This window comes from Excalfactoria chinensis, chromosome 4, assembly GCF_039878825.1.
Source record: "Excalfactoria chinensis isolate bCotChi1 chromosome 4, bCotChi1.hap2, whole genome shotgun sequence".
Classification (NCBI taxonomy): Eukaryota; Metazoa; Chordata; class Aves; order Galliformes; family Phasianidae; genus Excalfactoria; species Excalfactoria chinensis.
This window is the reverse complement of record NC_092828.1, coordinates 55,663,418-55,680,693: the sequence shown is the minus strand read 5'-3', so window position 1 is coordinate 55,680,693 and position 17,276 is coordinate 55,663,418. Positions and strand designations below refer to the sequence as shown.

The 17,276-nt window shown below is 36.4% G+C and overlaps 1 protein-coding gene across 6 annotated transcripts in view; it reads right to left on the bottom strand.

The window, feature by feature from the left end:
- The window catches only part of LRBA (LPS responsive beige-like anchor protein), a 363,878-nt gene that overhangs the window by 173,697 nt on the left and 172,905 nt on the right, over positions 1-17,276 (bottom strand). The window lies entirely within an intron of this gene.

Below are 17,276 nucleotides of genomic sequence, written 5' to 3'. Positions count from 1 at the left end.
GAGGCTTAGAACAACACAAGAAAATGCATTTCTTTTCCATTTACTGTTTTTAAATAAACCATTCCAGAAGAGTGAAATAGCAATCTATTTCCAAGCAAATCAGATTGGATTTCTGCTTTATGTAGTTGTGTTTCTACATTTAATTAAAAACTACATGTTATGATGTGTAATAATTGCTGTATTGAAGGCATACCTTTAAAAAATTACATCTAGAAAAGGTTATATCAAATTCATTATTTTCCATTGTACTCTCCAAATATATGTAGATCTTTTTAATATGGTCATATATAAGCGCCAGTTACTATCTCGTTAGATGATCATGACTGAACACCACTGTAAAACGATATTTTAGCCTAGAAAACATACCAAAAAAAAAACAAAACAAAAAACCCATGATTTCAGGAAGAGCAAAATAAACAAACAAAAAGCGCCTGACACACAGAATGGCAGAATGGGCATGATAGGTTTATAGCCTGAAAACCTGTATGCTCAAGTTATAAAATACTGGCTTTGTTTGTTAACGTAACTAGTACTAAAACAATAACTGGCAATGTACATATATTCCAACCCTGGTCCAGCAGCTAATAGAAAGTATAGCTGTCAAAACTGACAAATGAATAGCCATAACTAATTTACAGATCCCCGTGTTAAAATTACCCGATATCTATATTCTTAATTTCGAGATCTAAAGGCAGAAATTAGTTTTATTTAACATACACCCAGGTTTCAAGCACACATAGTAACAAAAGCCTCAACCATTTGCATAGCCCTCCTTTTAAACATAATTCATAGATATTAAAAAGCTGACAAAATAATCCTATCAAAAATAAAAAAAGAGAGGAAAAAAAAAAAAAAAAAAAAAAAAAAAAGAAGTCTATCCCTGCTTCTTGCTTTGTTAATTTTGTGCCTTCTTTTTCTAACATGAAGGAAAAGGCCGTGCTATTCTTCATCATCCTGACTTCCAAATTTCAGAAAAATACTGAAGTATTTGCAACAAATATCTCAACATCTTATACTGCATTTTGCGTGTTACAAACAGGCTACGATTTGAGTGGTTTGATTATAAAATCTAGTGCTTTTGGAATAATTAACCAAACAAAGCAGCATAAAACACAGGATGATTCAAAGCTCGATTAATAACTTAAAATTCTCCTTTAGCGATTGTAGAAAAAAGGCAGAACGCAGCTGGCTATGTGCATGCCTTTGATAGTCGGAGAGCATGGATAGCCACTTCATCATTCTGCCTACCTACATTTATCTGTTAAAATTATTATCAAATATCAGCCAGGATGCAGTCGTGAATCACAGACTGCTCCTCGTCTTCAGGGGAATGATACAATGAGGGTCTATTCATCAGTATGGCAATCGGCACAAGTAATTAGTTCCCTAGACTGAGATCTCCTACAAAGCTTATTTCAGTCAGCACCACAAACATATGACAATGAAAAGCTAATGGAAGCTGCTAAAATTTGTTAACCTCTTCTGCCATCAATCCTTCTGGTATTCTGTGCCACAGTATTATGCAAAGATGGTAAATTATTAATTTGTCATTCATCTATCTTTCTACAGTTTTGATAGAATTAAGTGTCGTCATTCTTCTGGATAATATTTTAAATTATACTGTATTACAGTGCTGTGTTAAAATTATTAGAAAAATAGGAAATGATGATTGAAATATTCTCCTGAAGCATGATATATCTTTAGTCCCTTACCTTTGCTTTCCATTCACCATATGAAATTTAGATAGGATTGCTTGCTCTTCACGAGTTCAATGACTATTCACAGTTAACATACCAACTACTCAACTGCATATCTGGGTATTTATAACTATTGGAAATCACTGTGTGAGGAGGGGAAAAAATGTTCCCTTTACACAAAGACAAATACCCAAGTACAGCCAGAAGTAAGCACCTATTGTCTAACTCTTAAAAATGGGCCTAAGAGCAGCTACTGGGACAAATGTGCATTAGCACCAGTGAAAGCCAGTAAACCAGAACCACTCACTCACAGGTATGACCAAAAGACTGCTCCAGCCCCACCCCCAAACAGGAATGCTGTAGCATGCCCTCTTTACACCTCTACAGCCAGGGGGAGACAGATGTAAATACTGCTCTGCTTGGCTACATTTTGCTAGCTGAAAGACAGAAGCATAATGAAGCAAAGATTCAAGTAACTGGATTTTGTGAACAGTTCAGTGCTGTTAACTAAGGGGTTTTTTTGGTTGTTTGTTTTAACAGCAGAAGCCTCTGGCCCTGCAGTAAAGGCTGCCATATGGACTAAAGGTGCTATATGGACTGGATCAATGAACATAAGTACTCAATTAGTGTAAGTGCAAGAGCAACGTTCCTCAGGGGACTGGGGATTTATGAATTATAAATCGTATGATTTGCATGGATTTGTCAGGGGCCTCACTAACATGATACACAGTAATTGGTGGCTCCTTAGTAACAATACTGAATGAATACTTTTATATTAAATGTCTTATTCAAATAGAAATACCGTGACATTACTTTCTTCTCAAATAGTACTCCAAATTGCCAGCTGCCCGCTCAGATTTGAGACAAAGCTTTCTTCTCAATTCCCATTTGACTAAGTAGATAGTTAAAATTGTACAATTTAGATGAAATACACAATAACCAATATAACCTTTATAACAGGATTTTGAGCATGTAATGTAAAGGAAAACAATACTTCACCGATTACATGGCAACATATCTTAATTCCAATAACAAGATTGGGAAACCTATTTTCTTTAGCATTTTCAAAGATTAACCCAACTGGAAACAAAGCATACCAACTGGCCCGCTAGCTTTATTATGGTATTATATGAAATGTATTTTAGGCTTGAGAATAACCTTGAGGTCCTCATATCCTAAAGGAGACTTAAATTGAATCTAAGCAGTGCAAGCACAGAGCAATGAGAGGATCGCGCAATTGCTGAAGAATTACTTCTTGTAATGTTTCATGCATTGTATATTTCAAGATATCCTGTTATCCTCATGTCCACAGAAAATAATCACTTAGTATACCAGTGTGGATACAAAAAGTACTCTGCAAGGTGGCGAAAAGTACCGAAACAGTAAAACCACACAAGCAACAGTTTGAGAGGTCTTGGGGTGTGTTTGGGCCAACAGCTAATCAAGAATGGATTTTAAGACACCAAAGAAGCACCCAAGAAAATCTCTACATTAGTAAAGTATTAAATAAAAGGAACACAAGAAAGAGAATCAAAGAAAAGGAGAGAAAGGTGATCAACAGCACAGCTTTACAGAAAACACACGCAGTAGCAGAGATTAAAACTAAATATTTAAAGGGAAATAGTTCTTGCTCTGGTGCATGGCAATTATTTCCATTAAGTGAAGAAATCAAACATTAGCCACTGTGAATTTTGTAATGCTAGAAATTATTTCATGAATGCATTCAAGAAGCCAAGGCTGTTACCAGGCCACAGAATGAGAACACAGATGGTAATCATGGAGCAAGTATAGCACCCCATTCGCATGTCCTACGTCTGCATGAAGACACCAAGATAAATTTCCATGTGAGAGACTTTTCGTTGGAATTCCAACTGCAGAGTCAGGCAGGTAAGTCAATCTGCAAACCCAATCAATCGTTCAGAGCTCCACTAAGGCCATCGCAGGGCGATCAGTCAGCAATGCCAATTTCAGAGGGGTAACACAAAGATATGAGCTAAATTAGTTCCATAGACAACTGAACACAGAGTGGCAACACTGCTTATCCATCAGTGGCAACATTACAGATTTGGGAAAAAATGAGAAAAAACATTTTGAAATCTCCTCTATTTCTAACCACATGCCTGCCAAGGCTTCTGGTTTTAAATGATTCAAATCTTTGATTGCTGTGGATCACCAAATAGCTCATGCACAATATCAGAGGCTACTTCTAAATTAAGTAGGAATGAGAAATATGAATGTTTCATTCTTAAGAAAAAATAAAAATGCTGGGTTATTCTAATTCTGGTCAGTAACATTTCTTACTCCATATCTAGGTAGCTTTGTCTTTCATGTGAAACACTTCATGAACTCAAGCCAGACATTTGCTGCTAGATATGTAATTTTTTTTTTTTCCAAAAAAAAAAGCAATAGGTATTCACATTCAACTGTCAATACAAAGATAAAAGTGATGAAGTTCTAGAAAGAGCTGCAGAAATCTTGGAAGAATACTGCTAGCAGACAGTACGGCATCAAATGCAATGTACCTGCATTGATGCACCTGCTTTATCTTGCATACAGAAACCCACTGCATTTTCATGCAGCTGCATGTCTAGAATATTAAAACTCAAATCTCTTGTATTTTGCCTTTCAAAATACAATGCAACATATCTTTTTCCAACTGCCTTGATAAAATGTAATCTCAGAAATCAAGTAAAACATTTTCTGAAACCCTTTTCACTACTCTCTTAATAAGCTTTCACAAATCATGGTTTTTTTAAAAAAAATAAGCTACACTACAGTACATTAATAAATTTAGATGATGTCTAAGTATGATTCTGAAGATGCTTTTTTGTGTACAAATGCCATTAACGGTTTGTAACGTGATAAAAATGTCTAACATTTCAGAAAACAGAACACTGAGGTAAACACTACCCTGAAGACTCAGCTTGACAAGAAAGTTCTCAGCAACAGCATCAAATTCAGCATCTCACCCAGAAATCCCACGAACTGGCATCTTTGTTGCCATCCAGTAAACCTAACCAGAGAATAAAACATAACCAACACAGCAGGAACAAGACTGCTTTACTGTAAATCAGGTGCAGGATCTGATTCACGGCACTGTCCACATTACAGAAGCATGCAGGAAAAAGGTTTGGTTAGTATTAAGTCAATTGCCACTAAAATATTATTTGGCCAGCTATACTCTATCTTACTGTGTGTATTCCATAGCACTTTGTTGATAATGTATCCACTTTGGAATATTGAAGATTAATTAACTCCTGGCAAATGCCTTGAGATCCTTGGAAATACTCCCTACGTCACCTATATTTTCTTCAATGGCAAAACCAGTGAAAGAATATCACATTCATGCAAACACTGGTGGGGCTCTGCCATAAACTTGAACGAGGCAAAGAAAGGCACAGGTGAGGCAAAGGAAATTGAAAAGGAGAGGACGACCTTCCAACTCAGGAGACCCTATGACTGAGAATGTATTTAATACTAAGAAAGGCATAGCATATGCAACACGGCAGACTCTGTGCCTTCTCACAGTACCTCCATTTTCCTCCTACACAGACCTTCATATTCAGTAGTTTCAGAAGAAAGATTTCCTCAAATGGAAGTAATCAGATCCTTTAAGCAAAAGACATCATTTATAGGGCAGGCTCTTAAGCCCTACCACAGTCACTGCTGTAGTGACTGCAACTGGTCATAACAAAAAGCCAAGACACCAGTGTGTAAAACTTCTCTGATATAATATCGATTATGCATAATGTTAATGCAATCTATTAGATTAGCACAGTCTACTTGCTTCTCCTAACTCTTCTCTAAGACAACATCTGACTTTATCTAAGAAGGATTTTCCAAACGGTCTCTTGCCTTCATCTGTATTTCAGTATTACCAAAAGGTGTGGGTTTTTTTTCCCCAGTGCTTTCAGAAGAGAAAGTAGTGCCATTCTTTTGCACATCTTTCAGAATAAACAGATGTGCAAATTAGAGTGTAAGCTTCAGACACAACATTTGCATGGAATGAGCACAAAACTGTTACTCTGTGGACCTCTGTACTGTTGTAAGAGACCTTGGTACAGTTTAAACCTTATGTGTTTCCATTGTAAAGAAAAAAAATGGAGATGTCAGCAAGGGAAGTATGTCCTACTAGATGTTTCCTTTTATTTTCACATATAAATAAAACAGTACAAACAGCACAGATCTGTAATTCCAAGATCTGCATTTTAAAAATTGGTACAAATGCTGTTTGAGGGCTTTAGTAAGGTAAATAATCATATTATCTCTGTCTGAGCCATCCATTAGACAATGCAGTCACAACTCCCCGCCCAGGCCTCTCTACTTCTTTCCTTTGAATTACACCCCAAATTCACTCCCCTCTAACTAGCTTATGCAAAACAAAAGAAGAGGAACAATGCCAATTTCAGATATCACAGATGCTTTCTGCTGCATTGACAAGCCTTGAACCTCTCATTTTAAAAGCAAACTAGAAAGAAATATTGACAATAAACGTTTCCATCCTTTACAGATTATAAAGCACCATGTCAAGGTAAAGACAAGCCCACCTTTAAGGTGTCACTGCTCTAGATGATGGTGTTTTTAACTTCCAGTTTAAAAACAGCTCTGTTTATGTATGAGTTTATGTATGCTCTTCTTTGATCTTTATTAACCCCTTGGTGGCTACTCAGAGCTGCAGCTTTTTTTGGAGGCAACATTCTTTGAAGTGCTGGCATTCCTGTGCATGCTGATACTTCAAAGAGGGCCCACTTAAACACATGATACAGCACCAATCATGTGCACTGTGACCACTATCTTATCTTAGGCTGATCTTATTTTGATCACTAAAATAAAGCTACACTTTTAAAGACAGTCATCTTGCAACACTGTTCAATTCTGCTGGTACCTCTATGAAAAGTAATTATAAATTAACTGAAAACTACTCTATTTCTCTATAAGTACTGGGTTAGCATCAAACCTTGGCTTTGAGTAAGGTTAGTTCAAACATGATTCAGGCACGGAAGAAAGAATACATCACAAATTTGCAAACAAATGCTTTGACTTGACTGCTCAAAGCTGCTTCCACATCTCTCACATCCTACACCTGATTGTAGTCAGCAAGTTTTGATTTATTTTTCAAAATAACTCAAGTTTATACAGATCCCACAAGCTGCCATTCGTACTACAAAGAACTATTATATGTTCCAAAAGAACGCACACTTAATTGCATTGCTTTTATTTTTAGATGCTTTTCTGATAATGCAGAAATTTAGTCTGCAGTAACTAGCATCTCATCCTTACAAAAAATGAACAACAGAGCATAACATAAATGTGTTGGATGATAAATTTATTTATGGTAAAGCAGCTAGATACATCTTTATCCACTTCCTTCACCATTTCTACCGGCTCTGATGCTTTCACCACAAGCACGTGGACAGAAAGGATCTATATCTTCACACGCAAACAATCGCCCACAGAACATCTGATTCTGTAACGTACACTGAAATACTATAACTCAGATTAATTCTTTCCAGTAGCTTGTAATTTCAGATGACAACCATTGACCATTTCTGTATACACAGATCAACTTTTCACCAAAACATTTCATTTGTAAATTGGTCTGAACCCAAAAGTATTAAGCACGTGAATTAGAGAAAAGCATTTTCTAAAAATCTTAGTGTAAACTGGCTCCAAACTTTTCAGCTACGCTGCCATTACTTCTACAAGAAACAGGATGAAATCGCATTCCCACATATCTGCACTTTTAAGAGCTGTGGCTAACCTACATCCTTTTCTTTTATAGCTTTCTGAACAGCTGGATACTTCTCCTGCTTCTGTAAAAATGTAACAGTGCACCCCTCCAATTCAGCAATTATTTTTCTGCTCTGTGCTCTTGTAACACAAGTTCAAATTATTATTTTTAAGGGTCCTATGCAAGAAAAGTTTAACCTAATCATATTATCCTTCCCAAAAATTTGCTCTATTTTTTTCCCAAAGTAAGTTGAAATTAACATATAGTAACTAAACTAATTCTGCAGTTCAACATAGATGAAAGAGAGGAATAGAAAAGATGACAAGTGACTTAGGTACAACATCTGCAGCATTCCAGTCCTATGTGAGTTCTGTTAAACATCATTTTTCTTTAAATCAGCCTGCCAAAATGTCTTCCATTCAGGAAAGAGCAACATATTGGTCCCTGTGATTGGAACAATACTCTCCAAATTATGAGAGATAAAGCAACTTTGGCCTGTTACATACAGCATTTATTCTGTTGGTTCTTTTTAATCTGGAATAAGAAAGAAAGGAAAACTGCTTCCGGAGTCTTTAAATGACAAGATGCATATACCTTATTTATTTCATGGACAGAATTTGAGTGCATCTTGGGAGATAAGAAATTCCTCTTTTAAGCTCTTGCTTAATGACAAATTAATTTGAGCGCACTTGCCACTCTGCTTCAAAGTATACTATGAAAAAGTGTTAGAAAAAAGTGTTATCAGTTTAGATTGCAGGTTAGAACACTAAAATCTCTCAGACCATCCAGCTTCGAAACTTCCATGCATTTTTCTACTCTCCGAATAGGAACAATGATATAATTAAAATCAAAGCTTGTGTAATTTCAAAAGCAAACAAATAAAAACAACAATAAAAAAAAGCACTGGCATTCCAGCATGATTTCAAGGCTAACACATCTGTCAAAGCTTTAATTCAGGATTTAAAAACCCAAGGCAAGCAAGAATCTGGGAAATGACTTCATCGGGTGATGATTGCAGGAACATATGTAAGAAAGATCTCAAGTAACTGCAAACATTGTATCGCTCTGCGAGACAGGAAACAATAAGTACAAGCCCACAAGACCGCTAGAGCACACCAAGAACTCCTAACTGTTAGCATAATACCATAGCACGGTCAGGAAGCAACAACACGACCAAGAACCTTTACAAATGTTTAACTTATTAAATATGTTTCTTATTTGAAAGTCTTGTAATAAGGTGTGTAAAAATAAAGACACCACTGACTCATTATTTTTCAGGCAACACAGAGCACATGGTATTTAGCCAAGGTTTAAAAGAAGGAAAGTGTAACTTGAAAACACAACTCATCTTCTTTTAGTGTTGTCACATTGTATGTGGTCAATGAAGTGAAAGGTTGGCAGTTAGCATGCATGGCAAGCAGAGAAGCTCTAAGCTGCTCCCTCACATCACCAGCAAGGGAAAATGCTGCCCAGGAGCAGCCCCTTGCAAGGCAGCAGCCTCTGCAGACACAGCATCCGTGAGAACTAGGCAAGAAGCTGCACTTATACTCTACTACCAAGAGTGGAGAAGCAATGTTAGGGGACTGCAGCCCAGTCAGGTGAGACAAGTGTTCACAAGATTGGGAGCTGATGTGTGAACTTCTGTTTGGAAACATGGAAGCGTGTGTATCTGGGATTGTGAATGTCAAGACGTAGAAAGGCACTCTGTAGCCAGTTTTTCTGCTCAGCTGTCATCCAGCATTTAGGTAATCAAAGTACTACTTCATTTGTGATCTCTGAGTTCTAATTTGACCTTGCCTAAATATCTGCAGTTTTAATCTCATACACTGCTGAAGCTATCCATGACCTACTGACAGCCAAGGGTCAGAAAGGCTCTGAAGCCAGTAACTAGCTCCTTCTGAAAATCACAGTTATCCAATAGCTATATTAATGAAAGGCAAGTGGCAGAAGCCATCCTTAGTAATGTTAGGAGTGTTGCTAAAGGGTTACTTGCAGAAAACATCTATTCTTTACACCTAAAACTAACAGCATTAGCATTTTAATCTATCATTCAGGAACAGAACTAGAAACAAAGGTTGTTACACCTTAGATGAAACAGAACAGGAAATGTTTCCTACTTCATTTCAGTGAACTTAAAATAAGCACACTAGCCCTCACCCCTTTGTCAGCATCCATAGAGATACATGCTAAAAGACAAGGCAATTTTTTCTTCAGTGATGCTATTACCTCTCCGGACAAGGTTTCTGACTTTTCTCTCTCTCCAGCCAGCTACTCTTTTATTTGCTTCTAAGACAAACTTACCAGCCTCCTCAGCAACCAGGGTTAAATTCAAATGAAAAAACAAACAAACAAACAAACAAAAAACAAACAAACAAAAAAAAAAAAAACAAAAAACCACAGAGAACAGAGTTCTCAACACAAAGCAGTTCTTCTCAACACAGAACCTCATCATGGAGAAGAAGGATGTAGACAGCTGTCATTCACAACTGGAAACAAAAGCCCCATGCAGTAAACAGTCCCTGTCCTGCAGCCCCTTGAGTTGACTGAAGCATTTCTCTATCCAAAGGGAGAATGGAGCAATTTGGGATAACACACTGGAGTGCATCCAACCCCATCACTGCAGTGGGACCCCCAAACACTCTTGAGGTTTCCTGTCCCTCTGGCTCAAAGCAGGGATGTGAGGGCACCTGTTGGACAAGAGTCCCAAAATGGCTGCATCTTTTCTCACCAAAAGGCTAGCCTTAAATACTGCATCAAAAATGACAGTGGTAGCTTAAGTAAAAATAAAAATAAGCTGACCATCTATGACTTTTCCTGTAATACTCTGCCAGTTCCCAGCTGTTTCCAGCTCAGGTAAGTTACTGAGCCTTATGTGGCTTGTCTACTACCACTACCTTCTTCCTTCCAATGTGCCTCTCCTCCAAGCTCCCACCCAGAGCAGAGAAGCAGACTTCAAACAAATACAAGTTATCAGCAGCCTCAGCCCTCAGGGCTGGAGTACAGATATGTGGAAGAATTACTACTGTGAAAAACAACACACTGGGACTGTGCTTATTTCTTTTATAATAATGTCATTTAGGCTTCAAAGTAAAGAGTTTTAAGTGGCCTGGGGAAACCTAGACTACATAATTCTACTTGCATTTATAAATGAAGTACCTGAACAGTATATGATATTGTTAGCATTTAAGCAAAACAACTGAAGAGAGCAATCCGTTAGGTATTAAAGAAACACCTAACAAAACTGTAAATCGCATATTTAAAATCCAGGATGTAAATATGAGGGCAGAACTCTTCAGTGCCATAAATTCTTCATATCATCATTATTATTATTATTTAGAGTTGTTAATTCTTGTTTTAGGTAAATTCTCCAGGGAATATTATTTTTATTTTAAACCATATTGTTCTTAAATTATCATACATATATTTAGAAGCATAACCTAGGCATTCTGCATCACAATGCATTTCTTCTTCCTTGAATATGATCTTCTTCCTATATGCATAAACTATATGTGTAATTATCTGTAAAGCCACATCTTTCTCCATTATTCAGCTTTAGAAATAATCATGTATCATATTAAATTAAGCTAATTTCTTATTTCAATAGCTTAAGAAGTAAAATTAAAGAGCTCAAACATTTTGACACAGTAATATAATACAACTTTCCTGAGAAACCTCATTCATGGAGTTTGTTACAATCACCACAGAATTTGTTTGTTTCCCCTGAGGGGGAAAAGGAAAAATAAAATAAAAAATTATGAAAAAATCAGTTTGCTTTTTTTAAGCAATTTATGAACTTTAGTTTAGATCGTTTCAAATACTGAACATATGCACAGCTACTCAGTACACCATTTTTTCAGCTAAAAAAATTACAAATACAGTAAAGAAAACAATGGCAAAAGGATTCAAAATCTGTTCTTTTGCTACAGCTTCTCAAGGTCACCAGGATTCATTTTCAGTATCACGCACCATTAACATTTACTTTGTTGTACCAGTCACTAAGAGGGATAGAGAATATGGCTTTCACAAGAGGGATGGCTTTCATCTAGACTTTCACCCTCTTTATAGGGAATAACTTTGCTAAACTTTGGAAATGGAATACATGTGTGAAGCGATATGGGAAAGCAGCAAATCACAGCCATAGCTAAGGATTACTTACCAAACTGTATGATAGAAGTAACCAATCTTTGATACTAATCACTGCAAGATGGTATTTAGATGGTATTCCCCCACCCCCACTTCCCCCCCAAAAAAAAATCCAGTGAGGGAAGGGGCCAGAAAGAACAGAGAGAGTCTGACAATTAACACAGAGATTACAACACGCCATGGGATTTGGAGTTACGAACTTGACACATTAACAAACACAATAGTTCCTTTTGCTGTATTTTTCTGTGGCATAGACTGAAAGGCTTTTGAGAGCTTGATAAGAGGTAAGTTGAAGGTAATTCTGATTGCCCCAAATTGTAAGGTATGACTGTCTTTACTAATTGTTAATCACTTGGAAGAAAATTTTGTAACTCAAAATTAGCTAAGTTATGAGAATTTTAATTTTTCTACATGTAAGCTAGTGACTTAAGTATTAATTATATCATTTCTGTACAAAGCTGCCAAATGAAGCCATGGTGATGGCCACATTTGCCATTACAGTTTATGTACTGCTCATTCTTCCCATGATCCTTTCCAGATACAGCCATTATCACAGGCCAAGACTGTGACTTTGTGTGCATCAAACTCACAGAGAATAGTCTTAGTTCACATCCATGACAAATACAGGTATTTCCACAGAACAACTAAGCAAAATTTCAGAATATCATCTTTAAAAAAAAAAACAGTCTAAGCTTTCTCTGAAGAGACTACTCTAGACAGATTGAGATGCACTGGGACAAATACATTTCAGTTGCCTTCCTACAGGGCTCCCTACATTCACTGCAACATAAGCAGCACAAAGGAGGAAATTACTTCATCCAAATAGAGAGCAAAGTGCCTTTGTTGTTGAGGCAGTAAAGAAAGCATCTAGGTGTAGAAGTCACTGAAGATAAAAATGTAAGAGCTAAAAAGCCACAGGGAGGGATTACGCTGACATGATCTGCTAGTGATCAAGAAGAAAAAAGAGAACAGAGCTGGGAATAAGCAGGAGAAAAGGTAAGAGTAGATAGGGGACAGCATAAAACCAGGTCTGCCTAGGACAAAAATATGAGGAAGGCAAATGGGAAATCTGATGTTGCATGAATGGTGACAGAAATTGCAGGCAGACAACAGCATGAAGTGGAGATTCAGAGATGGTGAGAGGCAGAGGAAAAAGCATGAGAGAGAGTATTTCTTCACCTAATTAAGGACTGTACCATGGTACACAAAAGTAGTGAAACTTATTAAGACATTAAAAGTGAATCTTATGCTACTGCTACCTAAAAACAGGACCTCAGTCTCAATACTGTCCTATATTATCAGCCTGGTGCTCAGTGTTTTTTCAGAAGAGGGGATATGAAGCAGAGTGTACATCTAAAACATACTGGTACCACTTCCAAAACTTCTCTATCATGAAGTAATCTTGCAGTTGCTCAATAAAACAGCAAAGATTTCAATCCTGCAAGTCATTTTTCATAACAAATGTCTCAACTGACTTATCATTTCCCCCATAAAACTGAGAAGAATAAATACCTCTCCAATCTAGAATCACATCTTAACATCCTCAGCAAGAGTAGCAACAACATCATGGAAGTTATCAAATGAATCCATCCAAAACTGTCAACATTTTAATGATGTTAAGATTCTTTAGTTGAGAACAGGTGACACTGTGCCTTTTCATGTTTTAATCATGACCTTGCCAACATGCTTCAGGACATAATGAAGTAAAGCAAAGCTGAAAAACATGCTCAAGAACACACAGTGCAGAAATTGCCAAACACATTAAAATGACAATAAGAGCCATAAAGCACACTAGTACAAAACTAATAAAAAAAAAAAAAAAAAAAAAGCTCCTGGCTCTCCGTTTTGATGAAGCCTCTTTTTCAGCTGTTTTTTAAATGAAAATCTCTCAAATACTTAGAAATAGCATTTGCTCTGAAAGTAATGCCTTCTATTTTATTCTGTTACCAAAGACGTGTCATGGAATTCCTCCATGAAGGGAAAAAAATAAAAAAATGGCACCCACTGACATTTGCTGAATATTTATGGAGACAAAAAGGTGGATGTGAGCACAGTGAGGCAGTGAGTGGTGACAGTGGATCATCTGCGCTGGTGCAGATTTTTACAAGCACAGCATGCAGGCTTTTGTTCATCTCTGGTGAAAATGCTAATGGTAGTGACTATGCTAAAATTGAGCATTTTGTAGCTGAAAAATTATTCTACAAAACAGCGTTATTGTGCTCTTTATATCTATTATAGTTTCCATAAAAATAAATAGGAGGCATTACTTTTGGAATGACCTATGTATAAAGATGCATCAAGGACTAATACACACTACAGTTGGAAAATACACTTTCCTTATTCTTTAAGAACTTAGGATCAAAAAATGATTGCCTTACTAAGGTAGAGTGAGTACTCATGTGAACAGCTTACTGACTTCATAATTTCAATGATACTATTTCAGTAATCAAACTTTAATGTTGTTATTCAGAACCACAGGTCATAAGAAATGCATAATAAAACCCACAGCTACAAATGGAATGATAAATCCATCCTGTGTTGGGTTGTCTTGTTTTCACTTGGTGTTTTTTTGTTTTGTTTTGTGTTTTTTTTATATATGGGGTGATATTCCTTCATTTAAAAAGTAAAATTATTTTTGTATTTCCAGCAGTATCATAGAGTGAAATAACATTTTTGCCATAAATGCAATATTACCCACTAGCATATGCTTTGTGTTTCTAAGTATCAATAATGAGAAAGTTGCCTTAAAGCCCATTCACGCAATGGGTCAATATTCCTAGACCTGACATACAAAAGGTCTTCTAAAACCAAGCTTGTCTTTTTTCTTTTTCTTTTTTTTTTTTTTTGTTTATTTTATATCTATTTTTTGCTCTTGTTCAACCTCCTTTGAAGTTAGTCTTCAAAGCTTCAATATCAATTGGAATGCGGCATTAAGGATTTTACGACACTGTGCTACTTAAACTTTTATTGTTTTGTTGAGAAATCATAATCAGAAGGATTAAGCTCTTGTATGTGGCTTTTTTTCCTCTCTTTTCTATCTTTTTGTAATTTACTCTTTTTCCTTCCAAACCCATTGTGTCATAAATCTGCAGCATCCCCTCTTGGTCTTTGCACATAGACCAAATAATGCGGTTTACACTAAAACATGCTCAAGAAAAAAAAAAAAAAATTAACATTCTTTATCATTTTCTAGCAGAGACAGTTAATACTCCCAGGCTACATTAATAGAATCTTTCTGCCATTGTAGAAAGTTTGATAGCACTCTTATTTCAACGTCTGAATTTTTCTCCTTTTTTGACAAAGACAAACGATAGCCATCAATCAAGATCCAATCGGGTATACACAGAGTCAAGCAAATGCATCACTCTTTACTGGTTTTCCTGCTATTTGTGCAGGCTTTGCTCCATATTATTTTATAGAATGATCAAAAAAAGCAGCCATAAGATAGATCATTCACACCCACCGTAAAATTAACTTTCATGAATAATGAGAGTTTTAAACCTCAGATAATGTATATGTTATACAGAAGATATTGCTGGAGTTCATTTCTGGATAGAGATTATGTAAATGATACTATATGACCTTTTTCATTACAAACAGGACATGCAAAACACATATTATTTCATACATCATTCTAAAGCAAGTCAGCACCTAAAGGAGAATCATTTATAATGTTCATGGTGAAGTGCTAAGGTTGCAAGAAAATGATATAAAGTATTTGTGATATTTTTGACCACTCCTCCCCCTTAACCTGTTACTTACGTATACGTGGACACACTAGAAGTAACAAAAATACGTTTATCTCCTTGCTTTTTCTTTCTACGTAAACTAGTGTTTTCTTCCTTAATCTCAAGACTAAACCACACTGATGATAATTTGTCAATCAAGGGTAACAATGTTGAATTAATAGTAATATAGAGCTATATTCACACAATGACTGAATAAGTCATTCAATTTTTTATGTAAAACAGTATTTAAAATCACTTTCCTTATGTTATTTCCTTATTACTGAACAATAAGCTGAGTAAAGTTAAATTGCTTAAAGATTTTCCAAAGATAAAAAGGTACCATTCACCATGAAGGCTAGACAGTAGATACACATATGGAATTAATGACAAACTCTATGAAAGATCCAGTCAACGAAGCTGTGCTCAGACAGCAGCGTTCCAGACTTCTCTTTTTTGCACCAATGAAGGAGTATGTAATGTGTTTTAAATTTAGAGACTTACACAACCTTTAAGTATTTAAGGACCTACATCAAAACAGCTAAAGAAATGCACTAATACAAGTATATAATTAATATTTTTTATCATATATATATTACATAGTTTAATATCGTGCAGTCATCAACGAAATGCCTACTCCAATACATCAAGTTACACTGACTATTCTTTTTGTGTTGCACCTAAACAACCATGTTAAACATCTTAACAACAATTCGTTCTCAGTACTGACTTCAAACATTCTGTTTACAGTGTCTGCCATCTAATTCCACATTTTTCCAATATGGAAAAATTCCACTGCTGTATTGCACATCATGATTATTTTTAATTGGCAACCCACAAGTAAGGTGTGGATTTAGTTATATCCCTAACTTAATTCACCCTGTGGTACCAGTACACTGATGGTACTTCATAGTGTGGTACACAGTGATAACGCCTGAAGTTGTGCTAAGAGAGATTCAGGCTGAACATTAGGAACTACTACTTTTCCAGAAGAGTGGTCAGGCACTGGAATGGGCTGCCCAGGAAGGTGGTGCAGTTATTGACCCTGGAGGTGTTCAAGGAAACTTTAGACGTTGTACTGAGTGACATGGTTTAGTGAGAACTACTGGTGGTAGGTCGATAGTTGGACTGGACGGTCTTGTAGGTCTTTTCCAGCCTTGGTGTTCTACGATTCACTTCTCCACTATAAATATGCTAGTAACCCTTGTCCTTAAATCTCCACAGTCTTTTGCTGCCATAGACTATTCTCCTTGCTACCCAGGTGGGCAATCCCTTGTTATCACTGACAGACATCTGAAGGCACACAAGGGAAAAGGCAGCTGGAAAAGGACACTTCTAAGTCTTCAGAGAAGAGCAACATACTACAGAACCAAATGATACTGGGCATCTCATTTGAACTAAGCTTCCCACATATCATTCATCAGTGATACCACAATTTCTCATCTTCTCAAGACCAAGTAAGAAACACTGGGCTCTAAACTAAGGCACTACTGAAAATGCAGATCCTTTAATATCCATAGCTGCCTTACTCCTTGAAAAGTATATAAAGGCCAGCTGCTTTGGACCTCTGGCAGAGACCACTTCTTAATCTCTACTGTGCTGCAATCTGTAATTTGGGAATAACTGCACTTAATTGTAAAAAGTTGCTCTGAAGATTTGCAAAATCAGATACTGTAACACAAGCACTGCAGTAAAGCTCATGGGCTTTTGTATTCATTATTGTATTTGGACCTATTTCACAGTTAGAAGCAAATTTTCTTTAAAAGCATAAGACAATTTTAACATAGCAAGGAGAAGCTCAACTGCTGACAGCAATCCAAGTGCCAACAACATTTGTATACTTGCTTACTGGTTGTTGCTCTTTGTACTAAATGTGACAATGGTCTCCTGAAAGTAGTAAAAAGTGGAAAATAATAGAAACAAGCTATCATTTGGGAAATATTGGGCAATCTAGATTACACAGAAATAACTAGAATAACT